Source organism: Ranitomeya imitator, chromosome 1 (assembly GCF_032444005.1).
Source record: "Ranitomeya imitator isolate aRanImi1 chromosome 1, aRanImi1.pri, whole genome shotgun sequence".
Lineage (NCBI taxonomy): Eukaryota > Metazoa > Chordata > Amphibia > Anura > Dendrobatidae > Ranitomeya > Ranitomeya imitator.
The window spans coordinates 212796053-212816907 of record NC_091282.1 but is presented as its reverse complement, the minus strand read 5'-3'; positions in this window follow the sequence as shown (position 1 = coordinate 212816907).

Genomic DNA, 20855 nt, shown 5'->3' with positions numbered 1-20855 from the left:
GCGGCGGGTCCATACAGAACATGAAATATATATTTTTAAGTGGGCACCATCACATAATATTATAGTAATAATTATCTGGGATCACTACCATGCATGTAAAGCATTATCACAACAAACATAAAGAAAGAAAAAAGGTACACGGGGTGGTGGGAGGAGACCCATGTACAAAAACTCAGGAATTTTTCCACTCACGTAGTAAAATGGCTACGTTTTATAGATGATATTATCATGATTTGGTCTGGTTCATCTGAGGAGTTGGGTACCTTTATTGAAGAGCTCAATAACAATTGTTGGAACATTAAACTTACATCATCTTTTTCTACTGTTACAGTTGACTATCTGGACCTAAAAGTGTCAATAGACCAGAACCGCATTGTAACCACGCTGTTTCGAAAACAGACGGCAACAAACAATCTGTTGCACTTTGAGAGCTTCCAACCGGCACATCTGAGAAAAGGCATCCCAAAAGGGCAATTCCTCAGATTAAGAAGGAATTGCAGTCATACAGGGGATTTCCTGACTGAGTCCCGCCAGTTGACTAATCAGTTCCGTGAACGTGGATACCCTAAGAAAACTATTTCAGGAGCCTTTGAATTTTCAAAAGGAAGGACAAGAGAGGAGGCCCTAAAACCCAGGGTAAGAACAGAACCAAACAAAATCAACCTGATTACCAAATTTTATAATCAATGGAATGATGTCTACTAGGGTTGAGCGAAACGGGTCGGCCATTTTCAGAAGTCGCCGACTTTTGGCAAAGTCGGGTTTCATGAAACCCGACCCGACCCCTGTGTGGGGTCGGCCATGAGGTCGGTGATCTTCTGAATCTGGTATCGGAATTTCGATACCGAGTTCCGATATGTTTGCAATATCGGAAATCGGTATCGGAATCCATATTTAAAGGGAACCTGTCACCTGAATTTGGCGGGACCAGTTTTGGGTCATATGGGCGGAGTTTTCAGGTGTTTGATTCACCCTTTCCTTACCCGCTGGCTGCATGCTGGCCGCAATATTGGATTGAAGTTCATTCTCTGTCCTCCGTAGTACACGCCTGCGCAAGGTAATCTTGCTTTGCGCAGGCGTGTACTACGGAGGACAGAGAATGAACTTCAATCCAATATTTCGGCCAGCATGCAGCCAGAGGGTAAGGAAAGGGTGAATAAAACACCTGAAAACTCCGCCCATATGACCCAAAACTGGTCCCGCCAAATTCAGGTGACAGGTTCCCTTTAAGTGTAAAATAAAGAATTAAAATAAAAAATATTGCTATACTCACCCTCTGACGCGCCCTGGTACTAACCGGCAGCCTTGCTTCCTTAGAATCAGCACGTGAAGGGCCTTAGATGAGGCCGCGGCTTGTGATTGGTCGCACGACTGCCCATGTGACCGCTCGCGCGACCAATCACAAGCCGCGACGTCACCGAAGGTCCTTCAAGCGCTGATTCTTAGGAAGGAAGGCTGCCGGAAAGAAGCAGGGCGCGCCCGAGGGTAAGTATATACCTAATAGGAATATACCCTGCTTTTCTCTCCTTCAGACCCTGGGAACCATTGGAAACCCAATGCACTGCATTGGGTTTCGTGTTTCGGCCGACCCCAACCCCGACTTTTTTATAGGATCGGCCAATTTCACTCGACCCGACTTTTGAAAAAGTCGGGTTTCGTGAAACCTGACCCGATCCTATAAAAGTAAAAGTCGCTCAACCCTAATGTCTACCATATTTTAAAAGCAAATTGGGGGATCCTTAGGAGTGAGCCGAAACTCAGACCATTTATCGGAGATAGGCCAAAAATGGTGGCAAGGAGGGCAAGGAATCTAAAGGACTATACCTAACCGATAGAAATGACAAAAAAAAAAAGACTCGCACATCCAAACTAGTCTGAATAGGTGCATACCAGGAGCAGCTACCTCCATACATAAATATACAAAAAAGGTTGCACTCTATCGTGCAAAAGCATGTCTAATCTGAAATATATGAAATATGAATAGCAAAATGGCTTTTGAACATTAGGAAAATATTTAAGAGACGCTTTGCACAGAATTTGATATAATCAAATAGTGTGAGCCCATAAACCGTCGTCAAGGTGGTCTCATAAAACTGATGGGTCCCTGACCCCCCTGTCCAAATGTGAACACTTACCGAAGGCCAATGTCTGTATGCCTGGGTGAATGTGGACACCTCTGTTCAGCAAAGCCTACATATGAGTTGGCCAGGACCAAGTGTGATGAGATGCAATTAAAAACCACATGGTGATGGGAGGAGTGCTTAGTCATAGTAACATAGTAACATAGTAACATAGTTAGTAAGGCCGAAAAAAGACATTTGTCCATCCAGTTCAGCCTATATTCCATCATAATAAATCCCCAGATCTACGTCCTTCTACAGAACCTAATTGTATGATGCAATATTGTTCTGCTCCAGGAAGACATCCAGGCCTCTCTTGAACCCCTCGACTGAGTTCGCCATCACCACCTCCTCAGGCAAGCAATTCCAGATTCTCACTGCCCTAACAGTAAAGAATCCTCTTCTATGTTGGTGGAAAAACCTTCTCTCCTCCAGACGCAAAGAATGCCCCCTTGTGCCCGTCACCTTCCTTGGTATAAACAGATCCTCAGCGAGATATTTGTATTGTCCCCTTATATACTTATACATGGTTATTAGATCGCCCCTCAGTCGTCTTTTTTCTAGACTAAATAATCCTAATTTCGCTAATCTATCTGGGTATTGTAGTTCTCCCATCCCCTTTATTAATTTTGTTGCCCTCCTTTGTACTCTCTCTAGTTCCATTATATCCTTCCTGAGCACCGGTGCCCAAAACTGGACACAGTACTCCATGTGCGGTCTAACTAGGGATTTGTACAGAAGCAGTATAATGCTCTCATCATGTGTATCCAGACCTCTTTTAATGCACCCCATGATCCTGTTTGCCTTGGCAGCTGCTGCCTGGCACTGGCTGCTCCAGGTAAGTTTATCATTAACTAGGATCCCCAAGTCCTTCTCCCTGTCAGATTTACCCAGTGGTTTCCCATTCAGTGTGTAATGGTGATATTGATTCCTTCTTCTCATGTGTATAACCTTACATTTATCATTGTTAAACCTCATCTGCCACCTTTCAGCCCAAGTTTCCAACTTATCCAGATCCATCTGTAGCAGAATACTATCTTCTCTTGTATTAACTGCTTTACATAGTTTTGTATCATCTGCAAATATCGATATTTTACTGTGTAAACCTTCTACCAGATCATTAATGAATATGTTGAAGAGAACAGGTCCCAATACTGACCCCTGCGGTACCCCACTGGTCACAGCGACCCAGTTAGAGACTATACCATTTATAACCACCCTCTGCTTTCTATCACTAAGCCAGTTACTAACCCATTTACACACATTTTCCCCTATACCAAGCATTCTCATTTTGTGTACCAACCTCTTGTGCGGCACGGTATCAAACGCTGTGGAAAAATCGAGATATACCACGTCCAATGACTCACCGTGGTCCAGCCTATAGCTTACCTCTTCATAAAAACTGATTAGATTGGTTTGACAGGAGCGATTTCTCATAAACCCATGCTGATATGGAGTTAAACAGTTATTCTCATTGAGATAATCCAGAATAACATCCCTCAGAAACCCTTCAAATATTTTACCAACAATAGAGGTTAGACTTACTGGCCTATAATTTCCAGGTTCCCTTTTAGAGCCCTTTTTGAATATTGGCACCACATTTGCTATGCGCCAATCCTGCGGAACAGACCCTGTCGCTATAGAGTCCCTAAAAATAAGAAATAATGGTTTATCTATTACATTATTTAGTTCTCTTAGTACTCGTGGGTGTATGCCATCCGGACCCGGAGATTTATCTATTTTAATCTTATTTAGCCGGTTTCGCACCTCTTCTTGGGTTAGATTGGTGACCCTTAATATAGGGGTTTCATTGTTTCTTGGGATTTCACCTAGCATTTCATTTTCCACCGTGAATACCGTGGAGAAGAAGGTGTTTAATATGTTAGCTTTTTCCTCGTCATCTACAACCATTCTTTCCTCACTATTTTTTAAGGGGCCTACATTTTCAGTTTTTATTCTTTTACTATTGATATAGTTGAAGAACAGTTTGGGATTAGTTTTACTCTCCTTAGCAATGTGCTTCTCTGTTTCCTTTTTGGCAGCTTTAATTAGTTTTTTAGATAAAGTATTTTTCTCCCTATAGTTTTTTAGAGCTTCAATGGTGCCATCCTGCTTTAGTAGTGCAAATGCTTTCTTTTTACTGTTAATTGCCTGTCTTACTTCTTTGTTTAGCCACATTGGGTTTTTCCTATTTCTAGTCCTTTTATTCCCACAAGGTATAAACCGCTTACACTGCCTATTTAGGATGTTCTTAAACATTTCCCATTTATTATCTGTATTCTTATTTCTGAGGATATTGTCCCAGTCTACCAGATTAAGGGCATCTCTAAGCTGGTCAAACTTTGCCTTCCTAAAGTTCAGTGTTTTTGTGACTCCCTGACAAGTCCCCCTAGTGAAAGACAGGTGAAACTGTACAATATTGTGGTCGCTATTTCCTAAATGCCCAACCACCTGCAGATTTGTTATTCTGTCAGGTCTATTAGATAGTATTAGGTCTAAAAGTGCTGCTCCTCTGGTTGGATTCTGCACCAATTGTGAAAGATAATTTTTCTTGGTTATTAGCAGAAACCTGTTGCCTTTATGGGTTTCACAGGTTTCTGTTTCCCAGTTAATATCCGGGTAGTTAAAGTGCAACCTTTTTTGTATATTTATGTATGGAGGTTCAAACGACCAAAGGAAACAATGAACCTCCGCACTGCTGTTATTAGGCTAGACTCTGTTATTTTTATCACCCTTTTTTTGGAGTAAGCCGATATAATATCCTTTTTTATACAACGGGGTGCGACTTGCACAGTAATACATAAGAGTCCATGAAACGAAGAAAAAAAAGTGCACTTACCCGTGTATGTAAAAAGTCACAACTTTATTCGGACAACATTACAGTAAATTTCAGGGAGAGTGTAGAAAAAATGCGGACAACGATCGTTTCGTGCCTCAGCACATCAACGGGTCCAAACACTGAGAGGAAATAGGGTGGGTCTATATCAGCATAAGCTGAAAGGTGCTGCCCCTCCTATTACTCCTCCTGTCGACAATGTGAACCAATCACCTATATCACAAATATGAAGACATTAATTACAAAAACACATTTAAAAATAATTTAAAAACACGTCTCAGTTTGGAGGAAATGAATTAGTATTCCTAGATGTCAAGCTCACGGTTATTGATGGTAGAATTCACACAGAGACATACCGAAAACCTTCTGCAACAAATGCTCTGCTTCATTATAATAGTGCTCATCCCCTCTACACAAAAAAATCCCTGCCCTACAGCCAGTTTTTACGGGTAAAAAGGATTAATAATAGTCTAGTGGGATTTAAACGGCAATCAGAAGAACTATATAAGAGGTTTTCAAAAAGAGGGTATCCGCATTCGGTCCTAGACGAGGCTTTAAATAGAGCTGCGAGTATAGATATATATGATAACTCCCATGTCAGGTCCACAAAAAAAGAAAAAAGATTTGTTTTTTGTTTTGAATTTGGACCTATGGATTCAATAATTAGATCAGTAATTCGTAAAAACTGGCATATCCTAGGTCGGGACACTGACTTGAAAGAAATGACAGATAGGGGGCCTTTATTTGCATGTCGACGTAGCAGAAATATTAGGGATCTGTTAGTGCGAAATAGGTTCTCCTCAGATCGGGATAATTGGCTCACATCAAATACATCTAAAGGAAATTTTAAATGCGGCCATTGTAATTTTTGTAAATACCATTTGACAGGCACCTATGTTAAAATTGGCCCCATCCAACATACGGTTCGAGATTTCATTTCATGCAGGTCCACTCATATTGTATATGTTATTTTTTGCCCATGTGGCTTTTATTATATAGGCAAGACAATCCGGCCGTTGTTCAAAAGAATAAGAGAACACTTTAATTCGGTGAGAACAGGCAAAGGGGTCCCAAGGTTTATTAACCATGTAAGAAATGAACACGATGGTAATATACATTCCTTACGTTTTGCGGGGTTGGAACAGGTTTCCTTACCAAAACAAGGTGGAGACTTGCAGCGCTTGTTACTCCAAAAAGAAGGGAGATGGATCATGCGTGCAGACGCTGTAGGCCCCCTAGGTTTAAATGAAAGGATCGACATGGCAGTTTTCCTCTGAAAAGTTATTATAAAATTCATTGCAATGTTATATTTCAGATTTATATCTTTGGTGGCATTGTTTTTAAATTATTTTTAAATGTGTTTTTGTAATTAATGTCTTCATATTTGTGATATAGGTGATTGGTTCACATTGTCGACAGGAGGAGTAATAGGAGGGGCAGCACCTTTCAGCTTATGCTGATATAGACCCACCCTATTTCCTCTCAGTGTTTGGACCCGTTGAAGTGCTGAGGCACGAAACGATCGTTGTCCGCATTTTTTCTACACTCTCCCTGAAATTTACTGTAATGTTGTCTGAATAAAGTTGTGACTTTTTACATACACGGGTAAGTGCACTTTTTTTTCTTCGTTTCATGGACTCTTATGTATGGAGGTAGCTGCTCCTGGTATGCACCTATTCACACTAGTTTGGATGTGCGAGTCTATTTTTTTTGTCATTTCTATGGTAGCTGACTGACTGCGCACTCCTCCCATCACCATGTGGTTTTTAATTGCATCTCATCACACTTGGTCCTGGCCAAATCATATGTAGGCTTTGCTGAACAGAGGTGTCCACATTCACCCAGGCATACAGACATTGGCCTTCGGTAAGTGTTCACATTTGGACAGGGGGGTCAGGGACCCATCAGTTTTATGAGACCACCTTGACGACGGTTGATGGGCTCACACTATTTAATTATATTAAATTCTGTGCAAAGCGTCTCTTAAATATTTTCCTAATGTTCAAAAGCCATTTTGCTATTCATATTTCATATATTTCAGATTAGACATGCTTTTGCACGATAGAGTGCAACCTTTTTTGTATATACCTAACCGATAGTCACTTTAGACGCCCTACCACAAAAATAAGAACTGGCCACTCAAATAAGGGTTCTTTTTCCTGTGGCAATTGTTCTATTTGTCCACGAATGATTGCGAGCAGAGGGATTATGGTCCACAATTTGTCTACACAGGTACAGTCAAGAGCGTACTTCAATTGTCGAACACGGAATCTGATTTACGCATTGATTTGTGGCTGTGACAAAATATATGTAGGACAGACAACGCAGGAACTCCGGCGTAGGACTCAGCAGCACCTATCAAATATTGCCACCGCCAGGATAGATAAATCCAAAGGTAAAGAAATCACGTCGGTGGCAAAACATTTTTTAGAAGTACATGCTGGCTCAAGAGACTCCCTAAGATTAATGGGCCTAGAAGGGGTAAACACCAACATTAGAGGGGGAGACCCAATAGAAGATCTCCTTCGTCGTGAAGCAAGGTGGATATATGAATTGGACTGCCTGGTACCAGGAGGCCTCAACGAGGAGTTATTATACTCTGGCTTCTACAAAAAGAAATAGCTGCAGTGTATGATTGGCATATATGCCGCTGAAAGAAAAAAAAAGGGGGGGAGGGTGCTGTAACATGATGTTCATGTATTTTTCTCCCCATTCTCTTACAGTTTTACCACACTAGTGGACTGCATCTAGGAAAAAGAAGCCAGGAATTCATCAACTCTCCAAGAAATCACAGCATAATTACCTGCCTGATTTAGGGACTTATGGACCCTTTATACATTTTCAAAGTATAATTGAATTGTCATATATTTTCCTTTTTTTCCCCTCTCTCTGGGGATCCCGGTTTCACCTAGCTCATTTTTTACAGAGGTGTCCATTCAATGCTTTCCTAGCATTGAGCACCATGAGGGGGCATCTCTTGCTCATAGCCCCTAGGTATATATGGAACTATGCTCCAACCTATATGGATTATTTTAGGGGTCAAATAGTCTTATGGATGGGTTTATGGGCCTTACAAATGAAGGCTGGTACCCTATGGACTTTATCCACTCTGGGCAGTTTCCAGGTGGGAACTATACTTATGTGCTTTTGTCATGTGGGCCCAATACAGGGTCTCCCTGTTTTCTATCATAGACTGTATAATACAACATTCAATAACCACTATGTCGTAGTAATTCTGACAGTGTTTGCACATACATTTGAGAGCATTTCATATAACTTATCGCATAAACGTGTTGGCACTTTGTGTACCTTCTACTACAGTATGTATTCTTAAGTGCGCAAGTATACATGAATGAAAGTGTAAAATACTGATACTGCGATATTTGAATGGGCATTTTTCTTGTCTAGAGCCGTCCTTATACCTACCTGAGGGGTAGTATCTCCCTTTAATGTTGGTGCGCAAGCGCAGCTCTGTCTATGTGAGGGACAGGCTATCGCATATGCAAGCACGGCTAAAATAACGTGACTTTAATGAATACTTCTCTGACACAGCGCCACCCTTGTAGCCACTGAACAGATGATATTTCTGTTTAATGCTCATTGCGCAAGCGTAACTCTATCTATATGTGGGGCTTGGGACGGATCATTGCATACCAGCACGCAAGCGTGGTTGAAATCTAAGCTTAAATTTATGTTGCGCATGCGCACATACCAGCGCACAGCAAGGGTGAAATCTAAAACATATGTTGCACACGCGCACTTTGAGGCAAGGGAAACTTGTAATCTGCGCACAAAGTAAAGGAGTACCTGTCCTGTGTACACGCGCAATACTACAAACGACCTGAGAGCTCTACTTCCGGGCCAATCTCGGACATGTCAGTATTCCTGGCCGCAAACCGCTTCTCACAGCTGAAACAAAGCTGTAATCTAAGGTATCTATAAATAGTTAAGAACGCCGACCACAGACATTACCACCTTGAGAAAGACACTGTGTGTGTCGGAACGCGTGGGTCCTTTAACCCTTCCCGGACTGTACCCCAGCATTTAGGACCATGAAGACAGTAGTGGACTTTTTGACTGTATAGGGTGAAGTATGAATAGCGTTTATGCTGGGTATTGCTCTGTGTGGCATGTTTAGCCTCTTATTTCTAGGATATAGGGGAGCACATTTCTGGATGCCTGTATCCCTGTGTATTATAATAGATCATATAAATCCACACAAAACATCAGGGGCTGTTATGTGCATATGGGCTATAAATGCCACTATTATCTTTACCATCTTATACAAACGGCATACACCTGAGTTTTGTATAGAACACTTGTAATTTGGGTTATTTATGCCACTTTTTGAAAAAAAAATTTCAGGTTAAACCCTTGCTATTGGGGTATTAGTTGCCCTATTGTCCACTCTAGTCTTTGCTACATGGCTTGTATATAGTGTGTATTGGTTAACAAGGAGCATATTGTGGTCTCTCCTTATGCAATGGTGATTTTCAGCCGGGTACTATGTTTATATTCATGTATCTTTGTATATTGAATCTAAATATGATATTATTCGGATCTAACATGTATATTCCAATGTGGAACAAGTTTTAGATGTTTTTAAAATAGTGTGTAATGTCTGGCTTTTTGGTGTGTAAAATAAAATATATATTTTTTGAAATTATCTTTGCTACCCGTGTGGTGATCCTACATTTATGTGCATGTACCTTTTTCTTTCTTTATGTTTGTTGGGTCCATACAGAACACTTTCCTTAGAAGACGTATTAGTACCCCCGTTGAGAGTTGTGCCAAAAAATTAACCCAATACATTCAGACTAATCCACCATTTGTCATATCCAAGGGGCAGGTCAGTAAACGACAACATCGATGCGGAACCAAGTACAGTACTATGTACTGTACCTCCTTTGATGAGGCAATCAGACGGGTCAAGAAGTTGGTAAGGGGCACCCTAATGGCCAAAACAGACATTGAGGGGGCGTTCCGGTTACTACCTGTGCCTCCGAATAGTGTCATCCCATTGGACTGCTTCTGTGAAGGAGCATACTACATAGATCGCTGTTTGCCCATGGGGTGCTCCATATCCTGCTCACTATTTGAGGCGTTTAGTTGCTTCCTCGAATGTGTCGTCATGGACGTTTGTAAGGCGGCACATATTATCCATTACCTCGACGACTTCTTATGCCTGGGACCAAAAGATTTGCCACAGTGTGAAAACATGCGGTAGTCCACCTGGGAGAAGGAGAGAGCTGGAGGGAGAGTAGACACCACAGAGCCGAGGGGTTAGATTCAGAAAGAAAGAAGGTGGTGTAGCTTGCTTCATGGGTGGAGTACTCTGCTGAGTAGCAGAAATTGCTACTAGGCCCAAAAGGATTTCCTGGGCCAAATGCCGTTAAAAAATAGTACTTAGGTAAACAGGCGGTGTAGCTTGCTTCACGGGTGGGGTACGCTGCTGAGTAGCACAAAATGCTATTAGGTACAAAACAATTTCCTGGGCTAGATGCAGTTAAAAATTAGTAATTAGATCAACAGGCGGTGTAGCTTGCTTCATGGGTGGGGTACGCTGCTGAGTAGCACTAAATTCTACTATGGCCAAAAGGATTTCCTGGGCTAGATGCCGTTACAAATAGTAGTTAGGTAAACAGGTGGTGTAGCTTGCTTCATGGGTGAAGTACGCTGCTGAGTAGCACCAAATTCTAATAGGCCCAAAAGGATTTCCTGGGCTAGATGCCATTACAAAATAGTAGTTAGGTAAACAGGTGGTGTAGCTTGCTCATGGGTGGGGTATGCTGCTGAGTTGCACCAAATTCTACTTGGCCCAAAAGGATTTTCTGGGCCAGATGCTGTTAAAAAATAGTACTTAGGTAAACAGGCGGTGTAGCTTGCTCATGGGTGGGGTACGCTGCTGAGTAGCACTAAATTCTAGTAGGCCCAAAAGGATTTCCTGGGCCAGATGCCGTTAAAAAATAGTACTTAGGTAAACAGGCGGTGTAGCTTGCTTCATGTGTGGGGTACTGTGCTGAGTAGCACAAAATGCTATTAGGTACAAAACGATTTCCTGGGCTAGATGCAGTTAAAAATTAGTAATTAGATCAACAGGCGATGTAGCTTGCTTCATGGGTGGGGTACGATACTGAGTAGCAGAAATTGCTACTAGGCCCAAAAGGATTTCCTGGGCCAAATGCCGTTAAAAAATAGTACTTAGGTAAACAGGCGGTATAGCTTGCTTCATGGGTGGGGTACTGTGCTGAGTAGCACAAAATGCTATTAGGTACAAAACAATTTCCTGGGCTAGATGCAGTTAAAAATTAGTAATTAGATCAACAGGCGGTGTAGCTTGCTTCATGGGTGGGGTACGCTGCTGAGTAGCACCAAATTCTACTATGGCCAAAAGGATTTCCTGGGCTAGATGCCGTTACAAATAGTAGTTAGGTAAACAGGCGGTGTAGCTCACTTCATGGGTGAAGTACGCTGCTGAGTAGCACCAAATTCTACTAGGCCCAAAAGGATTTCCTGGGCCAGATGCCGTTAAAAAATAGTACTTAGGTAAACAGGCGGTGTAGCTTGCTTCATGGGTGGGGTACTGTGCTGAGTAGCACAAAATGCTATCAGGTACAAAACGATTTCGTGGGCTAGATGCAGTTAAAAATTAGTGATTAGATCAAGAGGCGGTGTAGTTTGCTTCCTGGGTGGGGTACGCTGCTGAGTGGCACTAAATTCTACTAGGCCCAAAAGGACTTCCTGGGCTAGATGCCGTTACAAAATAGTAGTTACATAAACAGACGGTGTAGCTTGCTTCATGGGTGGGATACGCTGCTGAGTAGCACCAAATTCTACTAGACCCTAAAGTATTTCCTGGGCCAGATGCCGTTAAAAATAGTACTTAGGTAAACAGGCGGTGGGTGGCTGGGCTACTCTGCTGACTAGAAGACACTGAAGCTTTGGAGCAGACCTCTGAATCCCAGGACATAGTATGAGTAAACAACTCTGCAGACGATCCCACCCACCTGGAATTGACGATGGCACCATCATGTAAAACTCAGCAAGGGGACTAAATAAAAGAGTCTCCATTTATTCCAAAAATTATGCCACAGACACCACTTAATTGCCATCAATTTCACCGGAGATTTTTAAAACGGTTGGCGAGGTGATTTTCAAAAATCATCAAGCTTTTAGTCTCCCCAAGATGACAGAGGGGTCGAAAAGTCCTTCCAGATCCAGAATTTGTTCATCTTGATGAACGTTAGTCTGTCTACATTGTCACTGGACAGCCGCGTGCGCTTATCTGTCAGCACACCACCAACAGCGCTGAACACACGTTCAGAGAGAACACTGGCTGTGGGGAACGACTAGATCTCCAAGGCGTGAGTGGCAAGCTCAGGCCATTTTTCAAGATTGGAAGCCCAAAATGAGCAAGGGTCCAGTTCCACAGTCATGGCATCGATGTTAACTTGGAGATACTCTTGTACCATCCTCTCTAGGCGTTGGCTGTGCGTCAGACTTCTTGTCTCCTGTGGCCTTGCAAAGGATGGTCTAAAAAAATCTTGAAACAATTGGAGATAATTGCTGTTACCACCAGATACAATGTTACTGTTATGGTTTGATTGATGACTCGATAGTCCCACGGTTGGCAAGTTAGAAATCAGAGATTCACTACATGCACCACTGGTGTTTTGTGGAAAAGCAGATGTTAGATTCTGTAACAGTCTCTGCTGATGCTCCTGCATGCGTAAATCCCTTTCTATGGCAGGAAATATTTCGCCAAATTTAATTTTGTACTGGGGATCTAATCATGCTTCCTTCGTCTGCCCTCTCCCCCCAACCTCACACAACAGAAATTTGATCAAGGTCTCCCTTATCTGATGAGTCTTCCATGCTCAGCGCCAGTTCGTCCTCCACTTCTTCCTCGCCTCCTGCACCTTCCTCAACAGTTTGGCTGCTACCATGCGCCCTCGGTAATCCCTCTCCCCAGCCTCCAATGCCAGCCGCCTTGGGGCTGCCAACCTTCTTGACCTTGGAGATATGATCCCTTCCGCATACGACTCCTCCTGTTCCTCCTAATCCTCCTCTTGTTCCAACACCTGACTCCGAACACTGTGTAAGGTGTGCTCCAGCATGTAAATCACCGGAATGGTCATGCTGATAATTTCATCGTCAGCACTAAACATCTTCGTTGCTATTTTAAAACTGTGCAGAAGGGTTCATAGGTCCCTGATCTGAGACGACTCCTGCAGCGTGATTTGCCCCACCTCTTGATCTCATTGGCCCAGACTGTACATCATAACGTATTGCACCAGGGCTCGTGGGTGCTGCTACAGTCGCTGCAACATGTGCAGAGTTGAATTCCACCATGTGAGCACATCGCATTTCAGCCGGTGAACTGGCAGGCCCAACGACTTCTGTAGAGATGCAAGTCGTCGAGCTGCGGGATGCGAACGGCGGAAGTGAGCACACAGCAACCGTGCCCTCTGCAGAAGCCCATCTATTCCGGAACAGTGGGATAAAAATTGCTGGACAACCAGTTTCAAAACGTGAGCCATACAAGGCATGTGTGTGACATTGGCCCGGCGAAGAGCCGCACCCAGGTTTGCAGCATTGTCGCCCACAGCCTTCCCTGGCTGCAGGTTGAGTGGAGACAACCATTGATGGAAATCGGTCTCCAGAGCTGACCACAACTCCTCAGCTGTGACTCACATTTTCCAGACATTTCAATGTAAACACTGCCTGATGCCGTTGAGCCCTGGTGACAGCATAGTGAGGAGGTGTGCAGGGTTCCTTCTGCGCAGTTACAACGCAAGTGGCATTACCAGACAGGCTTTGGGTGCAGGTGGAGGACCGAGAGGAGGTTGAGGAGGAAGAAGCAGTGGAGGAACTTATAGATACAGAGGATCGAATAGCAACTCGTGGGGATGGCAAGACTTCGACAGCAGCCCCTTCTCCTGATGTCGCCGTAGTTACCCAGTGCCCAGTCACTGACATGTAACGCCCCTGTCAATGTCTACTCGTCCAAGTGTCTGTGGTGAAATACACCCTGTCACACACATAGTTTCTCAAGGAAGCGGTGATGTTGTGTGAGACATGCTGGTGTAGCGCAGGCACAGCTTTCTTTGAGAAGTAGTGGCGACTGGTAGGGTTGAGCGACTTTTGTTTTTATAGGATCGGGTCGGATTTCACGAAACCCGACTTTTTCAAAAGTTGGGTCGAGTGAAATCGGCCGATCCTATAGAAAAGTCGGGGTCGGGGTCGGCCGAAACACGAAACCCAATGCAGTGCATTGGGTTTCTAATGGTTCCCAGGGTCTGAAGGAGAGGAAACTCTCCTTCAGGCCCTGCGATCCATATTAATGTGTAAAATAAAGAATAAAAATAAAAAATATTGCTATATTCACCCTCGGACGCGCCCTGGTTGTAACCGGGAGCCTTCCTTCCTAAGAATCAGCGCTTGTAGGACCTTTCGATGATGTCGTGGCTTGTGATTGGTCGCGTGAGCGGTCACATGGGCGTCACGCGACCAATCAGAAGCCGTGATGTCATCGAAAGGTCCTTCAAGCGCTGATTCTTAGGAAGGAAGGCTGCGAGTTACAACCAGGGCGCGTCCGAGGGTGAGTATATACCTATTAGGAATATACTCACCCTCGGACGTGCCCTGGTTGTAACCCGCAGCCTTCCTTCCTAAGAATCAGCGCTTGAAGGACCTTTCGATGATGTCGTGGCTTGTGATTGGTCGCGTGAGCGGTCACATGGGCGTCACGTGACCAATCAGAAGCCGTGATGTCATCAAAAGGTCCTTCAAGCACTGATTCTTAGGAAGGAAGGCTGCGAGTTACAACCAGGGCGCGTCCGAGGGTGAGTATATACCTATTAGGAATATGCTCACCCTCGGACGCGCACTGGTTGTAACCCGCAGCCTTCCTTCCTAAGAATCAGCGCTTGAAGGACCTTTCGATGACGTCACGGCTTCTGATTGGTCGCGTGAGCGGTCACATGGGCGTCACGAGACCAATCAGAAGCCGTGACGTCATCGAAAGGTCCTTCAAGCGCTGATTCTTAGGAAGGAAGGCTCCCGGTTACAACCAGGGCGCGTCCGAGGGTGAGTATAGCAATATTTTTTATTTTTATTCTTTATTTTACACTTAAATCTGAATTCCGATACCAATTCCCGATATCTTAAACATATCGGGAATCGGTATCGGAATTCCGTTTCCAGATTCAGAAGATCGCCGACTTCATGGCTGACCCCACACAGGGGTCGGGTCGGGTTTCATGAAACCCGACTTTGCCAAAAGTCGGCGACTTCTGAAAATGGCCGACCCGTTTCGCTCAACCCTAGCGACTGGGCTTCTGGTACTGGGGCACTGCGATAGACATAAGGTCTCGAAAATCCTCTGTGTCCACCAGGTGGAAAGGCAGCATTTCTGCAGCCAACAGCTTGGAGATGGAGAAATTCAACCTCTTAGTTTTGTCATGGCTAGGAGGAAATGGTCTTTTACTTGTCCACATCTGAGGGACTGAGAGCTGCTTAGATGGAGTTGAGTAGGGTGTCCCCGGCAAACTGCTGGTCTGTGAGGAAGGTGCAGGCGGAGATGTTATGTTGCCATGATCAAAATGTGGTGTCGATGTCGGAGAGCGCTCAACATCAGCAGGTGTTTCCACTTGCAAATGTCCTGACGACCTGCCAATCACACTGGTTGTTGCGGGTAAAGAGGTGGAAGGTCTGCGTCCAAGACCATGTGCGACTGCTGTCCCCACAGTCACAGAGGATGAAGAGGACAACGATGCACTTGATGGGGCAGACGGTGGTTGACCCACCCCACTAGGCCGCATTGTAGCACAGTGAGCTTCCCACTGCAAATTATGCCTCATATCCATGTGACGGTTCATGCATGAAGTACTCAAGCTTGTGATTTTTTTGGCCTCTACTGAGATTTTGTTGACAACATGAGTTGGGTCATCCTTTGTGATGTCATAAAATGCCCAGGCTATGCAAGGCTTAGAGCCCGTGCGACCTGAAGAGCCACCACGACTTCTGGTCTGATGCACAGTTGGGGTTGAGGATGCAGTTGTTGATGTGCTTCCAGTACTCCGTCTCTGTCCAGAAAGGTGCACCGTTACCTCATCTTCAGACTCGTCACTAGCATCCTCCTCCACCTCCTCTGCTGACCTCATGGACTGGCGGACAGTAAGTGGGGTCTACAACCTCGTCATCATCATCCTGTCTGTTCTCACACCCGTCGTCCTCAGAGCCAACCTCTTCCTGCCCCGACCGAAAAGTCAAGTTTTCATTCCAATCAGGTATCTGAGCCTCATCATCATCTTCCTCATTGTCTCCACCAACAGGAGTTACAGTTTGGGAATGAGGGTCTACATTATGCTCAGAACCTTCTTCATCTGGGCTTGGATCCAACTCACAAAGATACTGGGCATCAGTGCAGATCATTTCCTCATCTGGATTCACAGAAGCTCTGGAGCAGACCTCTGATTCCCAGGCTATAGTATGCGTAAACAGCTCTACAGACTCAACCATGTGTGTTACTCCATGCTCAGATGGGCAGCTGGAGACTTGGGAGCTGTGAGGAAGCAAGTGCGATTGGGGTGACAACTCTGAAGACTGCAGTAGTTGTGATGTTGAAGTTAACAAGGAGGAGAGCCCACTTGAATGAGCACTTGAAATCCGTTCAAGCATCTGCTGTTTTTATGCCTCATCATTTGGCGATGCTTGTAGCGCTGATCGTAAAAAAGGGATCATATCAGATTGTCCACGAAAAGAAGTAGACATCTTACTTTGGCTGGAAGATGGTCTTTCTTCTGCAGATGTTACTGTTGCTTTACCACCTACCCCACGGACACAACTTTTTTTTCCCTTTCCAACACGCCTGTTCCCCTTTCCACCAGCAGCAGGCTTTTTGCCACTCATTTTAGTGCTTAACTAATTGGCAACTCTGTATCTGTAGTTGTTGACACAACAACCGATGGATGAAAACCAAGCAGAACTGAGTGGCCAAACTGTGGTACTAGGCCCCAAACTATTAACTGGATTAAATGCAGTGAATATTGAGATACACAGGCGGTGTAGTTTGTTTCACAGGCGGGCTACTCTGCTGACCTGCAGACACTGCTCCTAGGCCCTAAACTATTAACTGGATTAGATGCAGTAAAAATAGAGATACACAGGCGGTGTAGTTAGTTGCACAGGCGGGCTACTCTGCTAACGTGCAGACACTGCTCCTAGGCCCTAAACTATTAACTGGATTAGATGCAGTGAAAATAGAGATACACAGACGGTGTAGTTAGTTTCACAGGCGGGCTACTCTGCTGACATGCAGACACTGCTCCTAGGCCCAAAACTAATAACTGGATTAGATGCAGTGAAAATTGAGATACACAGGTGGTATATTTTTTTTCACAGGCGGGCTACTCTGCTGACATGCAGACAAAGCTCCTAGGCCCTAAAAAATTTACTGGATTAGATGCAGTGAAAATAGAGATACACAGGCGGTGTAGTTAGTTTCACAGGCAGGCTACTCTGCTGACGTGCAGACACTGCTTTTAGGCCCAAAACTAATAACTAGATTATATGCATGGAAAATTGAGATACACAGGCGGTATAGTTTGTTTCACAGGCGGGCTACTCTGCTGACATGCAGACACTGCTCCTAGGCCCTAAACTATTAACTGGATTAGATGCAGTGAAAAGAGAAGAGATACACAGGCGGTGTAAATAGTTTCACAGGCAGGCTTCTCTGCTGACATGCAGACACTGCTCCTAGGACCTAAACTATTAGCTGGATTAGATGCAGTAAAAATTGAAATACACAGGCGGTATAGTTTGTTTCACAGGCGGGCTACTCTGCTGACGTGCAGACACTGCTCCTAGGCCCTAAACTATTAACTGAATTAGATGCAGTGAAAATAGAGACACACAGTCGGTTTAGTTAATTTCACGAGTGGGCTACTCTGCTGATGTGAAAATAAAAAATTGCTTACTAAAATATAATTTTTGAGGAAAGAAAAATTATTTTTTATTTTCACGGCTCTGCATTGTAAACTTCTGTGAAGCACTTGGAGGTTCAAAGTGCTCACCACACATCTAGATAAGTTCCTTGGGGGGTCTAGTTTCCAAAATGGGGTCACCTGTATGGGGTTTCTACTGTTTAGGCACATCAGGGGCTCTGCAAACGCAACATGACGCCCGCAGACCATTCCATCAAAGTCTGCATTTCAAAACGTCTCTACTTCCCTTCCGAGCCCCGACGTGTACTCAAGCAGTGGTTTACCCCCACATGTGGGGTATCAGCGTACTCAGCCCAAACTGGGAAACAAATATTGTGGTCCACTTCACCTGTTACCCTTGTGAAAATAAAAAATTGCTTACTAAAATATAATTTTTGAGGAAAGAAAACTTATTTTTTATTTTCACGGCTCTGCATTGTAAACTTCTGTGAAGCACTTGGGGGTTCAAAGTGCTCACCACATATCTAGATAAGTTCCTTGTGGGGTCTAGTTTCCAAAATGGGGTCACTTGTGGGGGGTTTCTACTGTTTAGGCACATCAGGCGCTCTGCAAACGCAACGTGAAGCCTGCAGACCATTCCATCAAAGTCTGCATTTCAAAACGTCACTACTTCCCTTTTGAGCCCCGACGTGTGCCCAAACAGTGGTTCCCCCACATATGGGGTATCAGCGTACTCAGGACAAACTGGACAACAACTTTTGGGGTCCAATTTCTCCTGTTACTCTTGTGAAAATAAAAAATTGCGGGCTAAAAAATAATTTTTGAGGAAAGAAAAATGATTTTTTATTTTCATGGCTCTGCATTATAAACTTCTGTGAAGCACTTGGAGGTTTAAAGTGGTCACCACACATCTAGTTTAGTTCCATGGGAGGTATAGTTTGCAAAATGGGGTCACATGTGGGGGAGCTCCAATGTTTAGGCACACAGGGGCTCTCCAAACGCGACATGGTGTCCGTTAATGATTGGAGCTAATTTTTCATTCAAAAAGTCAAATGGCGCTCCTTCCCTTCCGAGCCCTGCCGTGTGCCCAAACAGTAGTTTACCCCCACATGTGAGGTATCAGTGTACTATGGAGAAATTGGCAAATAAATTGTAGGATCAATTTTATCCTGCTGCCCATGTGGAAAAGAACAAATTGAGGCAAAAAAAATTTTTTGTGAAAAAAAGTACTTTTTCATTTTTACGGATCAATTTGTGAAACACCTGGGGGTTCAAAGTGCTCACTATGCATCTAGATAAATTCCTTGGGGGTTTAGTTTCTAAAATGGGGTCACTTGTGGGGGAGCTCCAATCTTTAGGTACACAGGGGCTCTCCAAACACGACATTGTGTCCGCTATCGATTGGAGCTAATTTTTCATTCAAAAGTCAAATGGCGCTCCTTCCCTTCCGAGCCCTGCATTGTGCACAAACAGTGGTTTGTAACCACATATGAGGTATCGGTGTACTCAGGAGAAATTGCCCAACACATTTTAGGATCCATTTTATCCTGTTGCCCATGTGGAAATGAAAAAATTGAGGCTAAAAGAGACTTTTTGTGAAAAAAGTACTTTTTCATTTTTACGGATCAATTTATGAAGCACCTGGGGGTTCAAAGTGCTCACTATGCATCTAGATAAGCTCCTTGGGGGGTCTAGTTTCCAAAATGGGGTGGGGAGCTCCAATGTTTTGGCACACAGGGGCTCTCCAAACGCAACATGGTGTCCGCTAAAGATTGAAGCCAATTTTTCATTAAAAAAGTCAAATGGTGCTCCTTCCCTTCCGAGCCATGTCGTGCGCCCAAACAGTGGTTCCCCCCACATATGTGGTATCGGCCTACTCAGGACAAATTGTACAATAACTTTTGGGGTCCAGTTTCTTGGGAAAATAAAAAAATTGTTGCTAAAAGATCATTTTTGTGACTAAAAAGTTAAATGTTCATTTTTTCCTTCCATGTTGCTTCTGCTGCTGTGAAGCACCTGAAGGGTTAATAAACTTTTTTAATGTGGTTTTGAGCACCTAGAGGGGTGCAGTTTTTAGAATAGCATCACTTTTGGGTATTTTCAGCCACATAGACCCCTCAAACTGACTTCAAATGTGAAGTGGTGTCTAAAAAAATGGTTTTGTAAATTTTGTTGTAAAAATGAGAAATCGCTGGTCACATTTTAACACTTATAACTTCCTAGCAAAAAAAAAATGTTGTTTCCAAAATTGGGCTGATGTAAAGTAGACATGTGGGTAATGTTATTTTTTAACTATTTTGTGCCACATACCTCTCTCGTTTAACAGAATAAAAATTCAAAATTTTCGCCAAATTTCCATTTTTTTCACAAATAAATGCAAAAATTATCGACCTAAATTTACCACTAACATGAAGCCCAATATGTCACGAAAAAAGATTCTCAGACCACTAGGATCCATTGAAGCTTTCCTGAGTTATTACCTCATAAAAGGACACTGGTCAGAATTGCAAAAAACGGCCAGGTCATTAAGGTCAAAATAGGCTGGGTCATGAAGGGGTTAAATACCTGAGTTCCTTATGGCTTAAATGTGAGGCATGATCTAATTACTCAATATTAATTATTTACAGTGTCAGAAATATGCCTTCAGTGTCTATTAATCATGTATAAAATGTATATAATGTTATTTTTATGTTGTTTTTAACTATGTATATGCATTGTATATGGGCAGGTGGAATTGATTGTATGCAAATACCCACCAATGACAGTCTCAGAGGAAACTACTTAATTTTAATACCTTGCTTATAATGCAGATTATGACTAAGATCAACAAAAATGCGTAAATTGTCATTAGGTTCTATAGCCAGTGTGTACTGAGTGTTGGATACCATATATATGGATGTATTTACCGTATTTTCCGCTTTGTAAGACGCACATTATTTCCCCCAAATT